Source organism: Dendroctonus ponderosae, unplaced genomic scaffold (assembly GCF_020466585.1).
Source record: "Dendroctonus ponderosae isolate FM_Combo_2020 unplaced genomic scaffold, Dpon_F_20191213v2 Dpon_F_20191213_1, whole genome shotgun sequence".
Classification (NCBI taxonomy): Eukaryota; Metazoa; Arthropoda; class Insecta; order Coleoptera; family Curculionidae; genus Dendroctonus; species Dendroctonus ponderosae.
Window position 1 is genome coordinate 40,046,236 of NW_026017110.1, and position 6,236 is coordinate 40,052,471.

At 42.4% G+C, this 6,236-nt stretch overlaps 1 long non-coding RNA gene across 2 annotated transcripts; it reads left to right on the forward strand.

Moving 5' to 3' along the window:
- Positions 1–6: 6 nt before the first annotated feature.
- Positions 7–2,309, forward strand: LOC109540724. 2 transcript variants are annotated; one of them, XR_002172234.2, is made up of 4 exons: positions 7–1,088; positions 1,191–1,253; positions 1,474–1,572; positions 1,630–2,309. It is a non-coding gene; the product is annotated as an uncharacterized LOC109540724 (long non-coding RNA). The 2 variants fall into 2 exon arrangements; XR_007280693.1 differs by having other exon boundaries at positions 7–1,253.
- The last annotated feature ends 3,927 nt before the right edge of the window (positions 2,310–6,236 follow it).

Below are 6,236 nucleotides of genomic sequence, written 5' to 3' on the forward strand. Positions count from 1 at the left end.
CTGCTCAAAAACGTCTCACTCGCACATGTTTATATTGAAAATATCCAATAACATGTAAACAAATATATCGACAATAAATTCGGAGCAATAGTTCATTAATAACATCTTCAACCAATAACTAAAGTTAAATTGACCGTTTATTTATGATATTTTCACTCATTAATAAAAATTAGCCTACTGAACTAAATGAACTAAACGAACTAATCTTTTGTACTATTCACTTTGCTGACCGAGATTGAAAGATGGAAATCAGCAAGGTGAACTAAACTTCCCAGGTCTAGTACAGTCTCATCAGACGTTTGAAGCAGTTCAAAGTGAACCTATGCCCACTTGCACCAAACTTCTTCTAAGCACGTCCTTACCTAAGTATACCTTAAAATTTAAGTCCGACTTAAAATTCAATGAGTTGCACCATCCGTTTTCCACGTGTTCTTAGCTAAGCATCAGGCAATACCCGGCAACTCTGTATTTTTCGTTCTGTTCTGTACGTCCTGGTTGGTTCACATCTGTTGTTTCTAACCAAATTCGTGATCTTTTTTAAATTTTGTTTTACTAATGGCTGCAAAACAGAAACGGTCTCCTAACTTCAGCGCTTCTGAAAGAGATACTCTTTTAGAGCTCGTCGCAAAGATGTAATCGAAAATAAAAAAACAGATGCAGTGTCTACGCAGGAAAAGCAGTCCACATGGGAAAAAATAACTGGCGAATTTAATGCTATTTGTCCAGCAACAATTCCGCGTACAACCGCAACAATCAGGAAATTTTATAACAATCAAAAAGAAGACATCCGGAAGCGCATTGCCAATCAGAAGAAGGAACTTTATCAAACTGGTGGCGGAGGAGTTGTGTCTTCGGTTCAAAGGAGCAATGCAGATAGAATATTATTATCTATTGTTAGTAATAAGACTTTGTATGGCGTGGATAATTCGCTTGCTCCTTTTGATGATGATTGGGTACCGCCAAACGAAATTCCACCATCTCTCATTGCAGACATACCAGGTCCTTCTAGAAGTGAGCCTATTAATATGTCTTTTTCCCAATTAATCAGAAAGGGCGTTGATGAAACGCTGAAATTCAAATTTCATGAGGTAAGTAGGTACTTATTTTTTTACAATAGGGCATTATGATTACACATGTATAGATGTATGCTGTATCTTTATTTTAATTAAACCTCTTCTAAATTATCACAGAATCAAGAGGAATCAACAATAGACAATATTGAACTAGTTTATGAGAAAGATGACAATATTGAAGTAAGTTCTTCTTTTCTGTATCTAATTCGTATATTTTAAGGTTCAAGGCATTATTTGTATAGTAGCTAGTTATTTTTAACTTTATTTAAAATTTGAGCTTGATCTATTTGTTGTAATACATTTTTATTTTTCATACTATTTACTCTAATTGTAAAGGATTTTTAAATTTAAAAACATAGTGTTCTAACGTAATAAAAATGCCATACATGTATATGTTTAGAATGCACTTCCTGTAAATGAGGTCCCTTCACCGTTTTCGCCCTACAGCAAACCCTACAGCAAACCCTAAAATGGCACTGAAAAGACATATAGAAAGCAGGTAATTCACTAATAGCTTAATACTTTATTAAAAAATATATATATACTTTAATTTTAGGGTAGCGAACCAAGTGCCAAACGTAAACTGGACAATTCACGACGAAGACCAGTTGTCATAAAAACTTTGACAACGTCATCACTTGCAGAAAAGTATGAACAATTGGTTGACAAAAAGTTGGAGTTATTGAAAGGTTTACAGGTGCTCAGAATTAGGTGCTCAGAATTAGCAGATCGCAAGATCTCCGAAAAGTATAAGCAAGCCCGCATTATCGTAAGTAGTAGTAGTAAGTAATTAACGTAAGTAATGACCATTCACCACCGCTAGCTTCAAATCCGTAACATGCACCAACCACCCCGTTGCACACCTCTTCTCCCCTTTTTAGTTTAATTCTGTATCGATTGTATTTATTAATTAATTTCAATATCATTTGCAAGTCTTATTTTATTAAACGCCAGTCCGGACAAACATGTGTAATAAATACCAAAGCGCCTACAAATAGCCTCGTTATCTTGTCGACGAATTCTCGTAAACAACCATTTACCTGTTCTTAAGGTTTGGTTATATTAATGTTAAGCAGCAATATTCCCGTTTAAGGGCGTTCAGCTAATAGAAGCCTTAATATTGTTTCAATTTTTGATTAACTTAGCATGCAATTTTTGATTATCTTAGCAATTATTAACGATTAGCGAGTAGGGATTTTGGCTATACGGGGCGTTGTTTATTTTGTTTATGTTATTTCGAAGTGTGTTTTCTTTTAATAAATAAACCTTTTGTCTTTTAACTGTGTTTAACTGTGGCTTTTTCCTTTCTTCACTCTATAAAAGCTACCCTAGCTGTGGGGCCATCACCACGTAAATCCTGATGGCTGGCGCCCGAAAAAACGGCCGAAAGCCCGTTCAAGTCCGAACATGCTAGGCTACCGGCATTAAACTCTAATTTGAAAGGTAAGTTCACCGAACAACGTTTTTTATTTGATTTTATTTTTCCCAGAACGCCATTACAAAAATGGCGCCCGAGCACGGACCTCAAGGCGTATGTCGCAGAATTTAGCACATCCTTGATTATCATTGTTAATGAACATTTTTTCTAATTAAACCAGGGAGAGGGGGCACCACAACCCGTAGCACCCTATCACTATTACCTACCGCGTATTTACTGTCGTTGAATTAGTTGTCATCCGGAGATTTTTTTTGTTTTTAATTTTTTATCACCTTGAATTTCGAATTAAATCCTGCATGATATCAACAATTTCAGTTAAGTCATTTAAATCAACCGTGATGCTACTTAAACTTTTCGTCAAGGGTTGTCATATGGGTAGCATATTGCTGACACCCTTATCTCACTGAATTTCTTCCGGACCGCGGAATTGCGTATTATCTCTCTGTATTTAAAATCGGATTCTCAGGTAGGCAAATAGAGACCAACTGTTGGCGTGCAATCCGAGTACGCAATGGGCTGTAGAACCGACTGAAACCGTTCACCGTTATTCTACAGCACAGGCTCAAATTTTCCAAATAAACCTGAAACTTAAGTGGGAACATAGAGATCAACCGTTGGCGGGCCAATTGCCTGCCGTGCATTGGTACGCAGTGGGCTGTAAAACCGCTTCGAACCCCTCGCCGCTGGGGGTGGTTGTTCTACAGCACGGGTTCAAATGTTCCAACGAAATCTGAGACTTAAGTGGAAACTTGGAAAGCAACCGTTGTGTTATCCAAGTGCCGCGACAAACAATGGGCTGTAGGACCGCCTGGAACCCCCCGTCGTTGGGGGTCGTTGCCCTACAGCACGAGCTCAAAGTTTCTCAGTAAAGAAGAGAGGAAGGGAGCTACAGCCGATCCCCCACCACCACAACAAGTATAAACCCGAGACACTCAACCGAGAAAGGAGACTTCTAGCCCGAAGCCGGACCTGACCAGACGGCCTGCCCCTAAAAGCGAAAACCTGACCAGAATTAATTTAACCCACCTGCATCGATTTTTCTTTTGGTTTTCAGCGGCACTTGTATCAAACTTTTGCCTGCATTTATTTTCATCCTGTCAAAATAGACAATTTTGACTAGATGCAAGAACTTAAGACTTGTACCAAAATTTATTTTCATCGCCATTAATTTTTCACCCACATTGCCTCTCTCTTGCATATAGAGCATCCATCCGCTCTGAATCACTTTCTACACCGAGTTTCACCTGTGTTGATTGTTTATTGCATTCCTTTGACCAACCATGTAGAATAAAGCCGAGAAACAATGTGTTTAGTTTAGTCAACTTGTGAGTTAAATTGGCAGAAATTTGCTCAACCGCTGAGCCCGGGGCGCTGAAATTTGCCGGTTTATTAATAATTATCCCACCGTCACACCCATTGTCCGAAGCGCAAAAGTCGCCAATAGTGGCGTGACTACCATATCCGAAGTTTACCAGATTCCACTAATGCTGGGAAACAGGACGTTGATGGAGAGAATAAATTATTTTCCGCAATTAACATCGGATATTGCGCTCGGTATGAATATTCTAACCCGAAACCGGTTTCGTCTAGAGCTGGACACGAGACGTTTTCCTGGATTACCAGCTTATATCACCGCCCACGCCATGTAGCCCGATTGGACCGATAACGGACGCTGAACCCAGTCTAACAGACAATTCCTGGACCACGAATTGGCACAGTTGGACCCGATCCACGGCACAACCCCTTTGGTGAAACATCACATCAATTAATTGAAATCGGAACCCATGAAACGGGGAGACCAACCACAGAATCCCCGAATGCAAGAGATCATAAACACAGAGGTCAGGACGATGTTAGCCGAAGGAATTATATAGGAGTGGCATCGTAGTACCGTCGATTTGTCCCGAATTCCTCACAGACCGCCAGTCTTCTAAACAAGTTACTTAAGAGGAATATTTGTTGGACCTGGACGAGATCCAAACAGACCGCCTTTGAAGCGTTAAAAACGAGCCTCACGGAGGCCCCAGTGCTGGCTTGTCCCTACTTTTCCAGACCTTTCGTGTCGCAGACCAATGCGTCCGATAGTGGACTATGTGCAGCATTGATCCAGCACAATAGCAATTGCGACCATATCATTGCCTACGCCAGTCGTACTTTGAGCCCAAGTGAAAAAAACTTTTCAGTAACCGAATAGGAATCCCTGGCCATCGTTTGGGGAGTGAAGAAATTGCGACCGTACATAGAAGGCTACCATTTCACCGTTGTTACCGACAACCAAAGTTTAACTTGGTTGCACTCCATAAAAAGCCCGTCCGGTCGATTAGCTCGGTGGAGCATCTATCTCCAACAGTTTGATTTCGAGATGAAGTACCGAGATGACGGATCCCTGAAAACTGTGTGTACCCAAAAGTGCCAGAGCCGCCATTTTGCAGGAGAACTACGAGTCTCCAATGGCCGGTCACCAAGGCATCGCCAAGACAACGGCAAGGATAATGCCGCCAGTACTACTGGCCAGGCATGATGCGAGATATTGTCCGACATGTAAAGACCTATTTATCTTGTCAATGGTACAAGCCATCACAACAGAAAGCTCCAGAAAAGATGCAACCCTCCCGAAACCACCGGCCGTGCGAAACCGTTACCACCGACCTGATCCGACCACTGCCCCGATCCTCGAAGGCAATAACTGGCTCGTTATATTCCAAGACCGATTTACTAACTGGGTAGAATGCAAGCCCATCCGTCAAGCTACCTCCAGAGCAGTATCACAGGCCCTGTATGACCAGATAGTCACAAAATTCGGGTGCCTTCACACCGTCCTGCCCGATAATGGCACTCAATACACCGGATGACCGTTTAAAGGGCTTCTACGGGATATGGAAATCAGTCAGCGTCTGACCCCAGACTACACTCCGCAGGCCAATCGAGCAGAACGCACTAACAAAACGATTAAAGTCATGATTGCCAATTTTGCGACGAAAATGGGATGCCTAGCATTTTTTTTCTATACTCAATTTTGAAACCCCCAGGAACCATGAACGAGATGTCCCCGACATCCCCGGCTCCCGAGAGCTCCAGCTGCTGGAATTAGCCAGAGCAGCAAAAGGTACACTGCGTTCTCGACTCCCGACGGTGCCAGCTATCAGTTCACAATCATGCCGTTCGGCCTAAAGAACGCGCCATTCACGTTCCAGAAACTAATGACCGCCGAAGGCCTGGTCGGCCTAATAGGCAAGACGGTGGAAGTGTATATGGACGACATTATTGTACACAGCCTGCTGGACCTCCGAGTGGTCCTAGAACGACTGCAAAACCACTACCTAAAGGTATCCGCAGCTAAGTGTCAGCTGATGGCTGTTGACCTAGACTACTTGGGCTACCCAATCCACAGTGATTTAGTGGAGGTACAGCCGAAACATCTACTACAAATACATAAATTTCCGAGGCCCAAGAACCTACCACAGCTCCAAAGTTTTTTGGGGATCTGCAATTGACTCAAAAATTCGAAAGAAGTTTATGTGGACCCCCGCCGCCGAACAGGCTTTTGAGAGGACCAAGACCGCAGTGGCAACAGCTCAGCCTCTTGGAAGGCCCGATCACTCCAAGCCCTTCATCCTCGATCGGAATGTCAGCGTCCTGTACCAGGAAGAAGACGCCAGTGCGAAGCTTATCGCCAATTATTGAGCAAGCGCTCAATAATCTCCCACGCCAGTGCGAAGTTCACA